The sequence below is a fragment of the Muntiacus reevesi genome, chromosome 13 (assembly GCF_963930625.1).
Source record: "Muntiacus reevesi chromosome 13, mMunRee1.1, whole genome shotgun sequence".
Lineage (NCBI taxonomy): Eukaryota > Metazoa > Chordata > Mammalia > Artiodactyla > Cervidae > Muntiacus > Muntiacus reevesi.
Genome location: NC_089261.1, coordinates 56,214,405 through 56,235,833, shown reverse-complemented (window position 1 = coordinate 56,235,833; position 21,429 = coordinate 56,214,405). Strand labels below are relative to the sequence as shown.

General features: G+C 43.2%; 1 pseudogene; it reads right to left on the bottom strand.

The window, feature by feature from the left end:
* Positions 1-4,796: 4,796 nt before the first annotated feature.
* On the bottom strand, positions 4,797-11,137 carry LOC136146009 (COX assembly mitochondrial protein homolog; annotated as a pseudogene).
* Positions 11,138-21,429: the final 10,292 nt, after the last annotated feature.

Sequence of the window (21,429 nt, the reverse complement as noted above, 5' to 3'; positions counted from 1 at the left end):
TTAAAAAATTTTATTTTATTGAAGTATAATTGATTTACAGCATTGTGTTAATTTCTGCTATACAAGAAAGTGATTCAGTTATCCATATATGTATACATATATATATTCTTTTCCATTAGAGTTTATCACAGAATATTGAATATAGTTCCCTGTGCTATACAGTAGGACCTTATTGTTTATCTAGTCTATGTATATTCCTCCCTATTAACTTTTAGAAAATCTAAGCGATTCCAAATCCTGAAAGACATCTGACCTCAAGGGTTTTGGATAATAGATTCCATACCTGCACTATAATTTGTATCCTGCGTGGGGAAATAAAAATCCCATTTCTAGGGTGAGTAGTACCCCCACACCCCAGGAAAGCCTATTTTTCATACGCTAACAAAGAGGCAGCCTTTCGGTTTGCAGCATCTCCCCAGAGTCTTCACCTCACTGAGCTCAAGTCTATGAAAGGAAGGAAATTCCTGGCTACTCCCCGTGAGAATTCAGTGGTGGCTTCTTCCTCAATATACATTTGTTTTTATGAAGAAAACCCCATACAAGGGTATAACTAGCTAAAAGTCTCCTTCCTTCTTCAACATATGGTGGAGGAATGCACTGGAGCTATGTGGAGGCAGAGATCAGTTCTGTCGCTGACCCTGTGCAAATCAAACTGAAGTATGTAGTGGTAATATGCGACTTATCATGAAGCTTCTCATGTCAACCGATTTCCCCATTTGACCATAAAGAGCCCCATATCTGCTTGGCTGATAGAATCTGTTTGAATCAGGCCTATGTGCTTTGGGTGGCCCACAGCAAACCTCTAAGGGCGGTAAATTGCATCTTTGGAAAGGCAGGCTTTTTGGAACTGTGTCTGCATCCAGACTCCAGGGGATTTCAATGCAGAGGGATTTGCAAGGTTTGCATTTTTCATTCATTAAGGCTGTGTTGCTGCCAAAGTTCTCTTCCTGTTAGTCATCCAGGGAGGAGGGCTCAACACAGCGGGCTGTGTCATAAATTATTGTGAGGCTCAGGGCAGCCCAAATGGGATACCAAGGGGGCCATAGATCTTGGCACAGGTTTTGTGAACAAATTCTGAGAAATCCAAATGTATTGAAAAATCACATGTTTACAGAGGAATGAGACTCAGGCTATCTTTAAATTCAGCAAGCCAAGAATTAAACTTGTCTTTTATCTATACCAGTAGGCAAAACCCAAAATTAGATGACTGTGAATAGTCTATTTTTGTGTCATTCCATAGAACGTTCCTCCAGTTAAATGATTCTTTTGTCTTGATCTGTGGTTCTTAACCTTTTTATTTTTTTAGACATACATTTTTTTGTGAATCCCTTTGAGAATCTAAAGAAAGCTTTGGGCCTTCTGACCAGAAATTGTCCACAAACACACACACAATTATATATACAATTTCAGAAGCTTTATGGGTCCTCTGAGGTTCATCCATAACCCTCAGTTAAGAATCTCTGCTTTTGACACTAGAAGCTCCTTGATGATAACGATTATGTCTAATCGTTATGTCTAATTATATCTAATCTGCATAACATCTCTTCTATTCATGTCTAACACCCCGTTTCATACTCAGAAATTCTAGTTAGTGTCTCCTGACATGAACTTACAGTAATAAAGCTCCTTTCTATTTTTTACAGTATTCATTGAAAACATACGAAGTTTTTATTAGATTAAAAATACAAATCTTGGGACTTCCCGGTGGTCCAGTGGTTAAGACTTCATGCTTCCACTGCAAGGGGTGTTGGTTCAATCCATGGTTGCAGAACTAATATCCCACATGCCCCGGCAGTGTAGCTAAAAAAATGAATAATAAATAAAAATAAAAACCCAAGTCTCCTTTTAAGTAAGCTCTGGAATGTGTCATTATATTCCCTTGATACAGAAAAAAATCATAAAGGAGAATTACTTCCTCTGTGGCTCTAAAATTGCTCTGAAACAAATTTGTACATGGGCAAAATTGGAAATGGAATTGCTGCTGCTGAGAATTGCCCACTAGCTGTCTACCTTCTTCATGTGGACTTTTAAATTAAGGATCCTCCTTTTTATTTAACATTCTTCAGACCTATGGGGGAAAATGTCCTTGCAGGCACTGACGTGAGCAGCTCCAGGGGGCGCCACTCACACATATGACAATGCTGAGCGGAGTCCTCACTCAATAGTGGTAAAGACCACCATTGTTGAGTTTTCACTGTCAGTTTGAGCTCAGACTTTCCTGACTTCAAGACCCTGCCCTTAACTACTGCCCTTGTCTTTTGTCCTTTGTACTTGCTAATTTGGGCTTCCCAGGTGGCTCAGTGGGAAAGAATCTGCCTGCCGGCACAGGAAATGTGGGTTCGATCCCTGGGTGGAGAAGATCCCCTGGAGGAGGAAATGGCAACCCACTCCAGTATTCTTAGTCTGGGAAATTCCATGGACAGAGGAGCCTGGCAGCCACAGTCTAAGGGCTCTCAAAAGAGTTAGATATGACTTAGTGACTAAACCAGAGAAGGCAATGGCACCCCACTCCAGTACTCTTGCCTGGAAAATCCCATGGACGGAGGAGCCTGGTGGGCTGCCGTCTCTGGGGTCGCACAGAGTCGGACACGACTGAAGCGATTAGCAGCTGCAGCAGCAGTGACTAAACAACTCGCTAATTTGCCAAAGAAAATCAGGGTAGGGGAACAGAGGGGGACGAGGTCTATTATCCTTCCTCCCATCTTAGGGAAGAATTCCCAGATGTGTCTGAGGAGCTTCTGGACATTGACACTTCCGGGCATACCAGCCAGCATGCCCCCTGCCATGGGGTGTGATGTGTGGGCATGGTACTTTTGTGAACAGCTCTTATTATTGGAGAAGAACTGAAGGTACTTTGGACGAACTAAGGATCGTATAGGGTGGCCCCTGGGGAAACTGAAGCAGCTTAACATGGTCTTGGGGCCCTTTGGCTTCTCTTCCAGCGACTATCACTTGGGGAACACCCCCTTTTTCATAGGTGAAAGCACATTGATGTGGAGGGGTTGGGGCATTTTCTCACTCATGGTAAGAAAGTGGCAGAGTTTGTTGTAAAGGCTTTTTTAAAAGTCTTATTTTATATTGGAACTTAGCTGATTAACAGTGTTGTGTTAGTTTCAGGTACACAGCAGAGTGATTGAGTTATCCATACACATGTATCTGTTCTTTAAATTCTTTTCCCATTTAGATTCTTACAGAGGCTTGAGCAGAGTTTCCTGTGCTGTTTAGTAGGTCCGTGATACTGTACAGGCGTTTGTTGCCAGGTAACAAAGGCAGGGGGCGCATGGGAAGAGGGGCTCACGTTGAGGTTGGGAAATTCAGTCCTGAGCCAGATGGTGTTGTGGGGTGAGGGTGCAGGGCTGCCAGAGGGGCACACCTGTGGACTAGCTAAAAAGAAAATGATTTCTCCTCTCTTGGGTTTGATTTATCTAGAAGCCGCCCCTGAGGATACCTGGTTGGATAAAGATTCTTCCTCTGGTCTGAGAGCACTGACCCTGTCGTGGGGGTCTCCCAGCTCTGCATCCTGAACCTCTAGTTGACCTTTTCCCTGGGAAAACTAACAAGTTCTGATTCTACCAAAATCTGGACTAATTAGAGAAGCTGAAGAAGAAGAAATAGATACCATCCAATTCTCTATTTCCAAGCTAGATCTTAGATAATGAAATCAAAGTGAAAAAGTGAAAATCGCTCAGTCGTGTCCCACTCTTTGTGAACTCATGGACTACATGGTCCATGGAATTCTCTAGGCCAGAATACAGGAGTGGATAGCCTTTCCCTTTGTATCATTTAAGAACATTTCTCTGGGTTCGATTCCAGGGATGGAACCCAGGTCTCCCGCATTGCAGGCAGATTCTTTACCAGCTGAGCCACAAGGGAAGCCCAAGAATACTGGCATGGATAGCCTATCCCTTCTCCAGCAGATCTTCCCGACCAAGGAATCAAACCAGGGTGTCCTGCATTGCAGGCGGATTCTTTACCCATTGAGCTATCAGGGAAACCCAACGACCCTAGCATTTATACCTTAACAAAGAGGGGGACTAGAAGAGAGTTACTTGGCTGGAGCCAAGGTTGGCGAAGCTCACAGGATGGTGGGATGGGGGTGAAGGAAGAGAAGGATGGTAGGGTTGGAGCACACTACACAGAAATGTCCAGGATAGAAGCAGGGAAGCCAAGGGTGAGCCTTTCCTTAACCTCACATCGCTCCTGGACAGGGGCCGAAGTCTGCTGGAAGCCTCGCACTGACTTCTCCTCCTGCTCCGTGGGTCAGACCATTTGGGAGCACTCACCCTCTGGGTACAGCAGGCTTGGCCTCTGACCTCCGCTGGGTAGTGGTACTTGTGGGAAGAACAGCCACAGCAGCAGGACTTGGGTGAGGCTGCCTGGTAGGGGAATCTGTCTGCATTGCAACCAGAGCTCCTAAATTGGCTCAGTGGTAAAGAATTCGCCTGCCAATGCAGGAGACCTGGGCTCCATTCCTGGGTTGGGAAGATCCCCTGGAGGAGGGAATGGCAACCCACCCCAGTATTCTTGCCTGGAAAATTCCATGACCAGAGGAGCCTGATGGAGCCCAGTCCATGGGGTCTTGATTGGATAAGACTTAGCAATAAGTCATGTCATAAATAACAAGTTACTCAGTAGAATTAAAATGTCCCAAGGGTAATCAGGCACTGTTAATAAGCTGAACAAAGAGAATCTTTCCTGATTGCTACCTAAGTCACTGGGTTTGTTTTTTTAATCTTTATTTCGGATTAAATTATTTCCATAATTAAGGGTAAAGCAAACATATTTCCTTGGGTCCATTATTTTAGGTGATTATGATTTCCATGAACATTGGAAATCCTGAGTATCATTTGAATATTTGCCTGTATGCTTGTAGGAAGCTTCTGTAGCCTTTTCTTGGTAGTAAGTCCAGTTTTTCTAAATTCTTCCCTTTCCTTCAAGTATTCCATTTTGCACTCTTCATAAATGGCTGGATCAGCCATTGTCAGTTAGACATTCTTGCAATGCAGAATTTTCTTTCTGGCATTTTACTGCCATAAGGACTCCAGAGACCTTGCAACATTTAGTGAAATATTAAATTTGTTCAGAACATCTCTCAGGCCTTTCCCCTCATTATTTTAGGGATCAAAACATCTTTCCCAACATGTCTGAGATGCTGCTCTGTGGAGTCGAGCCCAGATTGGGGTTAAAAAATTAGGTGTGTCTATATACCATTGCTTAGAGGAGACTACAAAGCCACAGGATACTAGAGTCTGTTGCCAGAGCTCCCCACTGTGAAAAAGTCACAAATGAACTGTAATTGTTTTGGACTAGACATAAAGCCATGATGTAGAGATTGACCTTCAAGGCCACAATGCAAGTATATGTGGGGGATGAGCAAACAGTCCCAGTTATTGAAATGTTAGCCTCCTAGTACTTCTTGTTCTGCATGTTGAGCAGTGGCCTCTGCCCACTCTTACTTCTCTAGACCAGCATTCTCACCTCTATTCAGGATCACAAATAACTACAGGGAATGTGTAAGAATGATCCGATGAATTTCATACTCAAAGCAAGGCTGGGAAGAGCCCTGGAAGGTGGGAAGTATTTAAGAAGGATCCTTCTTTAGGATGGTACTGATGAACCTATTTGCAGGGCGGCAATGGAGATGCAGAGCTGTGGACACAGTGGGGGAAGGAGAGAGTGGGATGAGCTGAGAGGGTAGCGCTGAAACATACATTATCATCTGTAAAATGGATAGCCAGTGGGAATTTTCTGTATGATGCAGGGTGCCTAAACCCTGTGCTCTGAGACAACCTAGAAGGATTGGAGTGGGAGGTGGGAGGGAGGTTCTCGAAGGAGGGGACGTGTGTTTACGTGCAGCTGATTCATGTTGATGTATGGCAGAAACCAACACAACATTGTAAAGCAATTATCCTCCAATTAAAAAAGGAAAAAAAAAGCCTAAAAACAAAAGGATCCTCTTTTCTAAGGGGGAAATTAGAGAATATTCCAGGTTTATGTCTCATCTTCACCCTTCCTCAATTTTCTTCTCACTTTCATTCAGTATCACACCAGTTGAATAGCTTCTGTGCTCAAGACACTGTGCCAAGCATCACTACAGATGCAAGGATGGGTGAGCCATGGATCCCTTTCTGGTGGGAGTTCTAGGAGGGGGCCAGTGACAGTTCTTGACACAAATAGCTGTGATAGAAGGCCTATTTGGTAAATCCAAAGATAGTGCTTGAGTGACTCAAATAGGGAGAAATGTGTCCCCCTTGAGAAGGGTCAGGAAAGACATCTTGAAGAAAGAAACATTTGCAATGGGCCCTGAGAAATGAGTAGCATTTAATTAGTGGGAGAAAAATTGAGGGTTGGATGAGTGTATCTGGAGGAGGAAACAGTCGAGCAAAGGCCCAAGGACAGGGGACCTGGTAAGGACTCAGAGGTAGGTAGGTAGGAGCATGGGCTGTGTGTGTGTGTGTGTGTGTGTGTGTGTGTGTGTGTGTGTGTGTGTGCACGCACACGCGCATGTGCGTGCATGCGCTAAAGTGTATGACATGTACAGAAGAGGCCTGGGAGCAATACTCTGTTCTTTTGATATCACTAATATAGTACTGAAGCTCCAGTACTTTAGCCATCTGATACAAAGAGTCAACTCATTGGAAAAGACCCTGATGCTGTGAAAGATTGCGGGCAGGAGGGGAAGGGGGTGACAGAGGATGAGATGGTTGGATGGCATCACTGACTCAATGGACATGAGTTTGAGTAAGCTCCGGGAGATGGTGAAGGGCAGGGAAGCCTGGTGTGCTGCAATCCACGGGGTCGCAAAGAGTCAGACATGACTTAGCAACTCAACAACAACAACAACAACAACAACAGCAGCAGCAGCAGCAGCAGCTTACCACATCCCTAGAGCAGATGTCTTTCAGAGCCAGTGATTGAACAGAATATATATTAGGTGATAAAGGGCAAATGGCAGAGTTTCCTGTCTATGTTTCCTATGTTCTACCAACATATATCTATGTTTCCTCTTCCCACTATTTATATTTCTCCCTCCTTTTATTCCCAGGTATTATAGGAAACAAATTTGGCCTTCCACATCAGTAAAGGCATCCATTCTGCTTCAGAAGATATAGCATTGAATTTTTAAACACACAGGCAATTTTTCCTTAACAATAAGTGAAAGAAAACCTGGTGTAGCTTTGGCTTCACAAGTAAACATTCAGTTTAACATTTCAGTTTCTCAAAATTGCTCTGGCTGTCTAGCTGTGTGTGCTCTGATGCTAATAAGCAAGACAGGTCTTACCAGCTATTCAGCAATCCCAAGCAAGTAACATGTCTGAACAGAACATATTTTGGCTACTTTGCATAAAAAATTAAAAGTTTGGTGACCTAATATTTTGGTTACATAAATATTGATATTTAATGAAATATTTGGGGGCATAAACAACACCATTCAACTCTTCTAGAATTTGAGGAAGTCTTATGGCTACCCTGACTCCAGAGGGTTTACTTGGCATGCTGTCATTCGTAGGTGGAAGTGTTCATGAAAAGATTTAATCTGTTTATTTGAGTGAAAACACCAGCAGCGGGAAGGTTCACTGAGTCAAAACCTGGTCACGTTAACCAGATTTGACAGACTTTCATATGGTTGATGTCTGGGCAAGCAGTCCCCTAACTGCTTGGGGAGTGTGAAAAGTGGGTGAGTAGGGAAGGAAAACATCTCCCAGCTCATAGAATTCCCCATGTAACATTAGAAATTCACCAAAAGCTCTGAAATACAGATCTCTCTTGGAAGAGTTGACCTCTTTTGTCATTCAAGCGGTACAAATTACTCAGATGCATTGTACTCTCATTTCACAAGTTGAGCCAGGGTATATGGAGGCATTGGAAATATTGGTAAGAGGTTGATGTTCGGAAGGGAAGGATTCATTTTTAAGATGTTTGTCTCTCTGAGATGTTGGCCTCTCTTATGTATGTATTTGGCTGAGCCTGGTTTTAGTTGCAGGATGAGAGACCTTTTCTAGTTGCAGCAGGTGAGTTTTTAGTTGGGGCACATGAAGTCTTAGTTGTGGCATGTGGGGGTCTAGTTCTCTGACCAGGGATTCAACCTGGGCCCCCTGCATTGGGAGCACAGTCTTAGCCACTGGACCACCGGCAAAGTCCCTAGATGATTTTGTTCTGTTTTTCTTGTAGAGGAGACCCTAGTAGTATTTCCTGGTCTTTATGACTGAATGTGAGACCTCATCAGAGTTCTGGAAAACTCCAGGAGCTGGAAGGGAGCTCTGGTAGAGGAGATGATGCAGGCCCTGGATGGAAGGAGAGGGAGGCTGGGAGATGGGAAGGTTGTAAACCTAATATTACCTACTTCAAAATATTGCCCAAGGACCTAGTAGTAGGAATCGCTCCTTGACATTGATAAAAACCTGCTAACTGCCTGTTTTCTACTCAATGTATGAACTGCTTTAAATAAATATTGTAGACCTGTTTTGAGTTTTTCCTCTCCCTGTAGATAATTAGAGGGATCTAGTAGGCAACTCATTACTTTGGAGTGAAACAGTCTCTGGTCCTTATCCTAGTTCTGTCAGTCATGTGCTGTGAAATGCTGGGCATATTACTTGACCTCTCTGAGCACCCTTTTCCCCTATGTGTAACAGAAGAGGCAATAGTCTCTGTCTGGCAGGTTTAACATGAGAACTAAATAAGATAATGTATGTTAAAAAAATCTGTGCAGGATACTGTCAGTGCATACTACATTTCTTTTCCATAGTGCTTCATTTCATTTTGGAATTCTGGAAGGACTGTCTCTCAGTGACGAGCTGGCAGGGCACTGGGTTATTCTTTGTTAATGTATTTTTTTTTTTTTTTTTGCTGTGCCGAGGGGCATGTGGGATCTTAGTTCCCCGACCAAGGATCGCACCTGCACCCCTTGCATTGGCATCTTAACCCCTGGGCCACCAGGGAAATCCTTGCACTGGGTTATTCCTGATAGGGTCCTCCAGCTCTCAGCTACAGCCCACACCTCCCAGGCTGAAGCTGACTCATTCTCTCAGGGGACCTGGGAGCAGAAGAAGAAATGGACTTGGGTTCAGTGCCAACTAGAGCAGAGCCTTTCCAGAGCTGTCCCAAGCCCAAGGCGTTTCCCTGGAGCCGGACCAGCGCTGAATGGAAGGGGCCTGGCTTTGCTGCGTTTGGCTTGCATTCGAGTTTCCAACGAACTCTACCAGTGTCCTGCCAGACATGAGATGCTGCGCCCTTTTCCCTCAAAGCTGTTTACGGTAATTAATCAAGGCATTTTGGAGCAGGAAATCTTCATGGAGAGGCTGTTTCCCACAGACATTCCAGCCTGGAACACATCTTCCAGGCTCAAAATATTTTACAAGTTCTTGTCCCTACAACTTTATAAATTACCATTCAAGCTGGAAACAGTTGATAATTTATACATGTTTCTTAATTGAATGTCATTTGAGGTGAAAAAAAATCAATCATTAGCCCAGCAACCATCCACTATGTTGTAGAATTAACCCCAGCCTCTCTTATCTGTGTGGTGAAAAGTACTTTCGGAAACTATAGGTCTAAGGAGAAAAAGTAACTGGGGAGGTACCATGTGTGCGTGTGTTGATTTGTTTTTGTGCCTGATTCTCTGGAAGGGTGAAATAAAACTTCTGAAAGAATAGTTTATGGTAATTTGCACAATGTAGTTTGTCTGTCATAGGAGACTACGAACCTTGAGAGTGACACTATCTAAACTTAATCTGGCTCCCCCACAAAAAAGAGCAGTCACTGGGCCTTCATGCTAAGGAGTGGAGTTTCTGGGGGAGGGGCTAGGAGGTTAGCATTTTCTTCTTACTGCTTAAAGTCCCCTTATGATTTCCCTGGTGGCTCAGATGGTAAAGAATCTGCCTGCAATGCAGGAGGCATAGATTCGATCCCCGGGTCGGGAAGATCCACTCAAGAAGGGAATGGCAATCCTCCCTGGCCTGGAGAATGCCATGGACAGAGGCTACAATCCATGGGATTATAAAGTGTAGGACATGACTGAGCAATTAACACTTGCAGAGTCCCCTTTAAGAGGCGAGGAGGACTTACTCTGCTCTTCAGATGGTCTTTTCAATTTTATTTTCCTTTTCTCCTCCTATGTGGCGTGTTTAAAGAGATGGGACTGAGTTAGCCGGTCATTGGAAAGGCCCCTTAGGCCTTTGGAAGTTCTGGGAGAAAAGTTCCTGGGAAAGGGAGGCACAGGCCTGGTTCTTGTTCTGATGCAAAAACACACTCTTGCCTCAAATTTGTCTTGTCTCCTCCTGTTCTGGAAATGGAGAATCCGGGGGACAAGGTTTGAGGGGGGTCTATCAGAGTGACCCTCAAAATGTGGTGTCCAGACCAGGTACTTCAGCATCACTTGGGAGCTTGAAAGAAAGGCCAGAGTCCTCAGGCACCCCCCAGATCTGCTGAATCAGAATCTATGTGCGTAGAGCCCAGGAGGGTTTCCCATGTGGCTCAGTGGTAAAGAGCCTACCTGCCAACGCAGGAGACGTGGGTTCGATCCTTGGGTCGGGAAGATCCCTTGGAGAAGGAAATGGCAACCCACTCCCGTATTCTTGCCTGGGAAATCCCTTGAACAGAGGAGCCTGGCGGGCTACAGTCCATGGACTCACAAAAGAGTCAGACATAGCTGAGCGACTAAACAACAGCAACAAGAGCCCAGTCACCCAGGTCGTAACAAGCCCTCAAGATTTTCCTAGTTCAGATTATAATTGGAGACTGCTGGCCTTGGAAAGCCTATTTCCAGGCTGTCTTAACGAGGCACAGCTGGAAGGGGCTTTGCCTGCCGGGCTCACGGAGACGGACAGATCTGAAGTCAGAAGCCCCGTAGCTCATAGAGCACGTGGGTCCGAATGACTCTGTCCTGTTGGACCTGCAGCAACAGTAAGTACCTTTGAGGAATCAGGTTTTTGAATCAACCTGCTTCTTGAATATTGGAGCTAATATTAGTTAATGAGCTGGTGCATTGACAGGGCCTGAAAGTTACTGGATAAATAGGCCTAAATAAAATGTAATATTCACCATAGGTAGCCAACAAGGGATAAGGCTGGATAATGGAGGCCAAAGTTTTAATTATTTTTAGTCGTGTTTTCAAAGAGAAGGAGTATTTCTTGTTCATTGCGCGCTGTTGTTTGTTTTATGGGGCGGGGAGGCCTACAAAGGTAAGCGAGGTTGAAGGGACTCAGTGCTGGCACCTACCATCTATATGGCCTGAAGCAAGTTGCTTAACCTCTGAGACTTATTTTCATTGTGTATGAAATAGATTAATACAGAGTTCTCAGCACTGGTGTAAGGTTAGAGATTCCAGGTAACCTTAATGCCTTAATGAAGGCGGGTCAATAGATCACCCAGAAAGAATGGATTTCTCTTTGGCTTTGGAGGCATCCTGTGTTTCCTTTCTTCTTAAAGACTCATCTTCCTAATTCTTTGCTTAAACTGAGATGAAGATTCCCTTCTATGGTGGGAAGGATTCCCTTGTATGTGGGAATGCACCTTTGTGGCTGGAGTTTGCCAAGGAGACGTGCCAGCCTTTTGCAGATGACTGGGACTTGGCTTGGAGAAGGACATGGCACCCCACTCCAGTATTCTCACCTGGAGAATCCCATGGACAGAGGAGCCTGGTAGGCTGCAGTCCATGGGGTCACAAAGAGTCAGACACGACTGTGCAACTTCACTTTTACTTTTCACTTTCATGCATTAGAGAAGGAAATGGCAACGTACTCCAGTGTTTTTGCCTGGAGAATCCCAGGGACAGAGGAGCCTGGTGGGCTGCCGTCTATGGGGTTGCATAGAGTTGGATACGACTGAAGCGACTTAGCAGCAGCAGCAAGGAGTTGGCTGCTAAATGTTGGTCTGTTCCAAGGTCATAAGTCATTGGAAATACTGCGCATGTGTGCTCAGTGATATCTGATTCTTCTCGACCCCATGGACTGTAGCCCTCCAGTCTCCTCTGTCCATGGAATTTCCCAGGCAAGAATACTGGACAGGGTTGCCATTTCCTCCTCCAGGGAATCTTCCTGATCCAGAGTTTGAAGCCACATCTCCTGCATTGGCAGGAGGATTCTTTACCACTGAGCCACCTGGGAAGCTGGAAATCCTGTGTATACTTGTTTATGTACCAGTTCTAGGTGCACTCTGCGTACTTGATGGAGGGCAAGCAGAGCAACGCAGAGTAACTGGGAGATAAGTCTGTGCTCAGGCAACAAGGCAGGCCCAACTTGGGAGGTGGGGGCAGAGAGGACTCCCTTGCCTTGATGGAGGCTGGTTCTGATAAAGCTACACCAGTGACTACTCCAGAGACACCCTGGGTAAAACACAGGGGTTGTTGCACCACGATTTTTTCATCTGCAAAATAGTGATATAGCCTGGGCCTTACATCACATTACCCTGAGGATTAAATAAGATGAATTTATATAGCCAGCCCATGATAGGCTACTTTCTACCAGAGTATCTCAATCCTACTGGCCTTCAGTATTTTTCATGATGTGGTGTCTCCCTATTTTCTCCCAGAAAAGCACCATTTTCAATCTGTAAAGAGTAAGAATAGGTGAGTTTCATCTGATATGTCACACTGTGATCTGCCAAAAAGAAAATATCTTTATTGGCTAGGGGAACTAGCTAAATACATTCTCATCTTCATACTCCAGAGCACAGCGATAGCCTGGTCTTCCTTTCTCTCTCCCTTTCTTTCTCTGTTTCTCTCTCTCTCTTTTTCTTTTGAGGCATGCTAGATTCTGAATACAGTCATGAACACAGGAAAACTCCCAAGGTTTTCAGGCCCTCATTCTGCTCCAGTGTTGAAACAGAGAAAGGGTAGAATCAGGACCTCTGCAAACATCCTCACACCTGTTTGTTTTTTTTTTCCCCTCAGTCATTCTCTTAATTTTGTTGCGGGTAACTTTGTTTTGTTTTTTTTTTCCTTAAAACATATTAAATCAAGATTTTCCTTGATGGTTGTTTTTCCAGCCAGTGCCATGTTAACTTGCTTCTTTATACTTTCTGTTCTTTCACACAAACTAGAGACTATGGTGAAATGGCAGCATGGTGATGAGGAAATTCCACATGCTCTCAAGTTCAGTAGGCCTGGGTTCTGCTGACTCAAAAGTCTGAATGCCAACTGTGTGATTTCAGACAAGTCACTTAACCTCTCTGACCTTCAGGTCCCTTATCTATAAAAGGAAGAAAATAAAGGACGCCTATTTCATAGGACTGTTGTCTCTGTTAAGATGGCTAAAGGACTTTGCACAAGGTGAGCAATAAACAGGATAGCTCTGATGAAATCCTAGCCCTGGAGATGATAACATTCATCTGAAAGTTTTTTAAATTTTTATTTATTTTTCATTGCTAGTTCCTGGTTGCTTCACATGGGCTTTCTCTACTTGTGGCGAGCGGGAGCTACTCGTTGCCGTGGCTTCTCTCGGCGCGCGGGCTTCTATAGTTGGGCACAGGGGCTCAATAGTTGGGGCCAGTGGGCTCTAAGCACAAGTTCAGTAATTGTGGTCCACAGGCTTACTTGCTCTGTGGAATATGGAATCTTTCTGGACCAGGGATTGAACCCATGTCCCCTGTATTGATAGATGGATTCTTATCCACTGAGCCACCCGGGAAGTCCCCGCTGAGTTTAAAAAAAGTTGAGCTCTTCACCAGTCAGTCCTAGAGGGAATCAACCCTGAATATTCATTGGAAGGACTGATGTTGAAGCTCCAATACTTTGGCCACCTGATGTGAAAGAGCCGATTGATTGGAACGAGCCTGATGCTGGGAAAGAGAGAAGGCAGGAGAAGGAGATGACAGAGGACGAGATGGTTGGAATGCATCGTCGACCCAATAGACATGAATTTGACCAAACTCTGGGAGATGGTGGATTACAGGGAAATCTGGCATGCTGCAGTCCATGGGGTCACAAAGAGTTGGACGTGACTGAGTGACTGAACAACTTCACCCTTACCCTTTGAGGCACTCTTCTCTTTTTATAGACAAGGAATGGAGGCCCAGAGAGGTAAAGTAATATGGTCAGAGGTGTGAATCTAGAGAGAGAAAAAAACCAGGATTCAGCCCAGATTTTTTGGGACCTTAAATTTATAGCTCCTTTTACACCATCCCAGCTGCCCTCTCATGATAAAACTTAGTTCTCTGTGGTATAATGAGACCCAAAATTGTGAATGCCAAAAACAGATGCATGTGCCTCTTTAAAGCACTGATTACCTTCTGCCTCACAGGATAATTACTTATGCATATGCAATAGCTTATCTGTTAGGTTCTGCTTTGACTTTTTTTTTGCATAGGCTAACTGTGGGTGGTCTCATATTCTCCACAGAATCGTCACAGGAGCTTGGAGCCAGTGTGTCCTCAATGTATATTCACTGAATAATATCGAGCTGAGTGATGGAGACTTACACCCAGCTTTGTGTAATAGTTACACCAGCTTGCCAGCCTGTTTCTCTTGCATGTCTTGCAGAGTTTGGTTTAAAAATAATTTCTTACACCTGTCTCTGGTATCAAACTGCTTGAGGTGGTTTATTGCTCCAATTAATCTGTACCTGACTTCGCTGACTCACCTGGGGAGAGCAACAAGTTCACACACCAATGTGAGTGAGGAAGAGGGAGGGGACAGGCTTTTTGTAAATTATCAAGACACAGGCACTGACATAGCAAAGGACGTCTATGCAAATATGTTCTGTTTAATAAATCAGTTAACAGAAGTCCATGTTGCAATCATTTTCAAGCAGTGCTGTGGCAAAAATTAATGTAGCTGACGGACTTATCAGATAACAACATTGAAAAGTACTTGTCTGCTCGGCTCAGTCATCCTGCGGGCTCCTCATCCCACCGGATCCTGTGCGTAAGCAGCTCTGCTCTTAATGAAGGATTTAAACTAACAATGATTTCACATGTTCAGGTATAGGGTTGCTTCTGGTTCATTTCATGCTGCACAGACTTGCTCTCTTTGAGTGTGAGTTAGTTTCAGAAATGACTTAGTGACACCAGGGAGGAGAAGACCAACCAGATAGAAGCAGCCCACTCAGGGATTTAGCGCAGCACAAGGGAAAATTGATCATGACAATTCAGTCTTAGTGGATGTATTTTCAGAACTAACCAATTTGAGGAATAAATTAGGGTCTCAGGGGAATAAGTTAGGGACTCGTGAAGTTTCCACCGAGGTGGGCACAGTGGCAGTCAGGGTCACAGGCGTGGCACTTGAGAGTCATCATTTTCTTTTTGCAGTTTAGCGACTGCTTTTTTTTAGGTGTTCCCTGGTGGCTCAGAAGGTCAAGAATCTGCCTGCAATGCAGGAGACCCAGGTTCGATCCCTGGGTCAGAAGGATCCTCTGGAGAAGGCAATGGCAACCCACTTCAGTATTTTTGCCTGGAGAATCCCATGGACAGGGGAGCTTGTAGTCCATGGGGTCCCAAAGAGTCAGACACAGCTGAGCGATTAACACTCTCAGTGTGGCTGGACACTGTTATGTAAGCTCATTGACTGCTTTGTGCCTTGGTTTGTTCGCTTGGGACGGTGGTTCTCAACTGGGGCCGTTTTGCCCGCCTGCGGACCACATGGCAATGAGTGGAGACAGTTTTTCGGTTGGCACCAGCAGGGGAAGGGTAGTGGTGCTCCTGACATCTGGTGGGTAGAGGTCAGAGAGGTTGCTAAACATCCCTTATAGCCTAGGGTGGCCCTCACAGCAAAGAGTTATCCAGTTCAAAATGTTAGTAGTGCCAAGAAGGAGAAACCCCACTTTAGAGAAACAAGCCCCTTGAACCACAACCCCTACCCCATGCAGCATTAGGCGATTTGTAGAAGACTTTGAGATCCTTGGATCAAGGTTGCTGTGTAAGTTAAAAAAAAAAAAAAAGAAATCATGTTGTTACAAGTCCCCAGGCCTCCGTGAAGCTTGCTGACAGGGCCTGACTCAGCTCCTTCTCAACATTTTAAAGGGTTATCTTTGCTCTCATTGGGATTTGTCTTTTTTTAAAAAGCTCGTTTTTCTTCCTAAGTCCTTTAACTTTTAAAGGTTTGGTCCTGAAGAGCCTTAATGAGAACTTTGCAAACTGGTCTTGGTTCTAGACGAAAAGAGACTTATTTTCCTGAAATCAAGTAACCTAGTGAGCCTTCAACAATGATCCTATTACTGTCTAACCCAACAGCCGAACAGTTAGGTTAAGAGCAAACTGAGTCTTTTCATTGGCTCTTCTCTTCCCTTCGCTCCTGGAAAATTCTCTTCAGCGGCCCAGTGGGATTCACATAGAGAATGACAAAGAAGGGAAAAAACAATTTCCAGAGTAGACGGTCACAAGAATCGTATTTATTTTTTCTGGAACCATCTAGGAAAAAAAGAAAACAGCCAGACAAGACAATTTTAAACCAAGTCTGCTTCTGATTTAAGTCATTTCCTTTCTGCTAGCCTGTCAAAATTCAGCTGCATCCTATCAGGTCAGTCTGAAAACCAGACTGGCACATGAGGTATTTTTGGCACTCCCTGGACCTTGGCAGGCTCTAGAAAATATCAAATGTGTCAGAAATCTGGGAGGCCAGGGGAATGGAGAAATGGAGTTTATTTTCATGGAAAGTTGGTTGTGTACTCAGGTTGCTGAGAATACTTTCCCTGCGAAAGGATGATTTGAATGAAGGCTGCAGATTAGGGGAAAAAATTAAACCACTGAAGATTAGGCAAACGAGTAGAATTTCTACGTAAGAAAATTTATTTTGGCCCATAAACTTCTATTTCATTATCCAAGGAGAAGCATTCTACCAGCTCTGTTAATAATTCTTCATTATTATTCAGTCAGTTCCTTTAGTGTATGGCAAGAGTCATAAAAAAAAAAAAGTGAGCTGGAGGGCAGCACTGGAAAGAAGTGAAGGAAGATCCAAGGAGGATGCTCTGAGAGTCAGGGAAAGAGCGAGAGAAACAGATTCCCTCGCGGTGGTCACTGTGGACTGCAGCTTTGCTCACAGCCTTGCCTTTGATGTCCCTGGGATCCACATTTCTCTGCTTTCCTTCATTCCACTCTTTGAAGGGGATTATGGGAAGACAATTGGCTCCTGGTGATGACACTAGCATTATGAATAATGCTTGGGGGCTAGACCTAGGATGCTGAGAACTGACTCTTGGTTTCCCAGAACAATTTGCACAATGTCTGGGATGCCATGTCAGCAGAGTGACTGTCACAAGAAATGTAGGCAGCAGAAATCCATTGGAAGAAGATGTTCAATACTAGGTATTTAAACAGAATTTTGCAATAGCATCTTCGTCTCATTTGCGTTGTGGTGTGGTAGTGTTTACCTTGCCTTAATTTTGTTATTTTTTATTCATAGAACTATATAGCTTGAAAAAAATATTCTCTCACTGCTACTTAAGTGTGATTGCTCTTGGCTTCATTATAATTCCTATAATCAGTCATGGGATTGGCAAAAATTCACGACTTATCAAGAAACCAGCGGTCACATCTATGTGCTTGTTTAGATTTTTCTCTTCTGTGTAGACTGGAATTAAAGAAGAAAGTAAGAAACTTGATAGGTAGAATAATTAAACGGGAATGAAATTTCTCTTGCAGGCTAGAGGTGTGAGCAGGGAGGTTTAACTCTTGTAGGAGCAGAACAGGGATGTGGTTATCTCTATGACGAGGAAAGAAAGGGTCTGCTAACACCAAACTCCCAATCCACTCCTTCCCCGCCCTCCCTCTGCCTTGACAACCACAAGTCTGCTCTCTATGTCTGTTTCATAGATAAGGTCATTTGTGTCATATTTTGGATTCCACATGTACGTGATGTCATGTGGTATTTATCTTTCTCTTTCTGACTTATTTCACTTAGTAGGATAGTTGCATCCATGTTGCTGCAAATGATATTATTTCATTCTCTTTTGTGGCTGAGTAGTATTCCTTTGTATTTATGTACCACATCTTCTCTGCTCATTCATCTGTTGATAGACATTTAGGCTGCTTCTATGTCTTGGCTATCCTGAATAGTGTTGCTATGAACCTACGGGTGTGTGTATCTTTTTGAATTATAGGTTCATCTAAATATATACCCAGGAGTGGGATTGCTAAATCATATGGTAGCTCTATTTTTTTTTTTTTTTTTTTTTTGCTTTTTTAAGGAAACTCCATACTGTTTTCCATAGTGGCTGCACCAGTTTACATTCCCATTAACCATGTAGGAGGTTTCCTTTTCTCCACAGCTTCTGCAGCATTTTGTTATTTGCAGACTTTTTCTTGATGACCACTCTGACCAGTGTGAAGTGGTACCTTATTGTAGTTTCAACTGGCATTTCTCTAATAATGATGAACCTCTTTTCATGTGCCTGTTAGCCATCTGTATGTCTTGGCTGGAGAAATGTCTGTTTAGTTCTTCAGTCCATTTTTCGATTGGGGTTTTTTGGGGAGGAGGGAGGGCTGGAATTTTTTTTAAAAGACCTTTAAAAAAATGTAACTACTAAATTAGGATCAGGCTAACTTAAAGGACCTGATAGTACATATTTTAGCAACTAATTAGCTCGGCCTTTGTAGTCTACATGCAGCACAGAGAACAGGAACATGAATGAGTATGACTGTGTTCCAATGGAAGTTTATTTATGGATGCTGAAATTTGAATTTCATGTAATTTTTCACATTTTACAAAATAAACTTCTGATTATTGTCAACCATTTAAAGATGTAAAAACCATTCTTAGTTTGCACACTGAGGTGGCATAGCAGACTTGACATGTGGTCTGTACTTTGCAGACCCCTGGTTTAGAGGTAAACAAAATGGACTTGAACTTGGGCAAACTTCTAGAGATGGTGAGGGACAGGGAGGCTTGGCGTGCTGCAGTCTGTGGGGTTACAGACACTCAGATATGACTGGACGACTGAACAACAATAACAATGGGGACTTTGGAATTAAAAATCTGGCTCCACCTACAGTTCACACACTTCTTGATTTGACTGCAGGCAGATCCCTTTTCTAAGCTTCAGTTTCCTCCTGTGGAAAATGAAGATAGTCTAGTCTCTCATTCATGGTTATTATGAGTATAAAAAAATAACATAAGTAAAATGCTTGATACTCTGTCAGTGTTCCCTTGGCAAATGATAACAAGATAATAAACACTATTATTGTTAATTGCATGTACTCAAATTCAGTCACCCGTCTTTGCAATATGAACAAAATATTGTGCATTTCTTTAAAGGGAGCATGAGATCAGAGTTTTTCAAGTTGGTCACTCTAACTCTACAGGGATTTTCTTCATCCAAATGCATTTCTGTGGTCTCCTCCTGCAGTCTATAGATCCAGACTCAGTATGTATGAATGCCCGCCCCCCGCCACATCTATAGCTCCTGTCTCACATGCACAGATAAACAAACACTCAAAGCATGTTTTTCTTGAACCTTCTTATATGGCTTCTGAGAGAAGCTTGTCAGCTTCACATTGCAGTTTAAACCTGGAAGTTGCTACATCCTGGTTTGCCGAGAAAAGCAAACTTGGCAGGATAAGCCTCTTTGGTTTCACTTTAGGGCCTCATATTTGTGACAGAGCAAGAGAGCCATGAGAAGAGTGTTTGCCTGGCTTTTGCTCAATGCTATAAGTGAACCTTCAGAAGAAACTATTCAGATAAGCCATCACATCTAATTCTTCAAGGTACCAGTGTTTCTCCAACCATATAATTTGTGAAAATACCTTCCCAAGGTCTATATTTTCCTGAACCCAGAACATTTTTTAATTAGATTTTCCACTTGAAAGAAGTATCTCTGTTTCTTTATCTCTTCTTTTATGGTATCAAATCAAATTTTGAAGAACAGTGTGACCTATGGGGCCAGCATTAGGGAAAGATACATAGGACACTGGCTTTGGGTGCAAAATTTAAAGGGCACCAAAATCTTAGTACTCAAGATAAATGATACTTTAACATTTTTTTAAAAATTAAAATCCATCAGAACAAAAGTTCAAAGTTTTACCTAGAGACAGAATCAGAAACAGTGCTGACCAAACCGTATTTGAGCTTAAGGCCAAAGGAAAGATCAGTAATACTGACCCAATAAATCTTACTTAGACTCCTTGATAAACTATTTCTCCCTTGGAGCCATGCCTAAAATTGTTCCTGTAGTTAAAAACACTGGTTTAGCAACTGAGTTGGTTCTGTTGTACTGTTTTCCTTACTTCATTGCCTACTTCCTCCACATTCTCTCCTTGGACTGTTTTTTTTTCCTCTTTTTTGTTTTGTTATCACTCACTCACATTTCTCTTTGTTACTTTCTTTCTGCACATCAGCTTTGACCCATTTACTCTTCCTCAGTTTTTGGAGGGAAAACAATCAAAGAGCTCTTTCATTTATAATAACTGGGTAGTTTCCTATCAGTCAATACTCATTCTGAGGCAAAATGCCTTTCCTTGATGGTGGTTTATGTCCTCTTGGCTTGAAGCTGCCATTGTGGCCCCTTTCACAATTCTCCCAGTTCCCTGGGGTATAAAAGTCTCCAATCTGGGAAACCCTGAGCTACGTGAAAGCTGATAAAACCACAGTAAGGCTGGAAGATTTCCCTGTGTTCTATCGGGGACAGTCTTAGAGTAAGTGTTCACACGTTCAGGGGGCCACTCCTCCATGATGTGTGATAGTTACCAGCACATTCTTTAGAGAGGAGGATTTGAGAACCAAATGTTTAAAGAAAGCAAATGTGGGGATGTGTCGGGCTATTAATGTGGCAGCATCTGGCATTTATAATCTGAACAAAGCTCCCTTCCTCTTTCTTAATCTTTATCCCAGATGAGAGCATGGCTCAGGACCAAAAAAGTTTTTAGTTTTTCTTCCCAGGAAAGCTAAGTCAGAAGCCAGAATGCCACAGGGAAGCGACCATGGAAAGAAGGGTCAGAGCTGTCATATGTTCCATGCAGTAGCTAGCGCACCATGGGGACACAACCTCTGATGAACATTTTAAATGCAGGCAATTACATGAACACTGATTCAGTCCAGCCTTTTGAGTTTACAGCAGATAATCAGACAGAGTCATGATTTGGGGCTATTTTTGCTATTCTCCAGTATTTTAAAAATGTGTTTAGCTGCTCAGTTGCCCAAGAGTATATACAAGTGAGAGTTCCTTTTGTCCAGAAGTTTAAGTTCTAAAACAATAAAATAAACACGTTACATATTTATGCACATGTTATCTAAACACATACCAAGTACTTTTTGTGGTTTGTTTGAAGTTTTGATTCTGGTTTTCTGTATTTATTTATTTTTCTTTGAAGAAACAATGTGAATATCCTGTGCTGGGCTAGGCTGGGATTGGGGGGAGGTGACTATTTTTCAGATGACGAAAGAAATCAAACTTAGTTCTTCCAGGCTTGGAAAGCATCCTGCATTAAGTAGAATTAAAGATGAGCTTGAACAAGGTCAAAAAAAAGAGGAGTTCTCTGAGGAGATAAGGGAAACTTTTTCTAGTG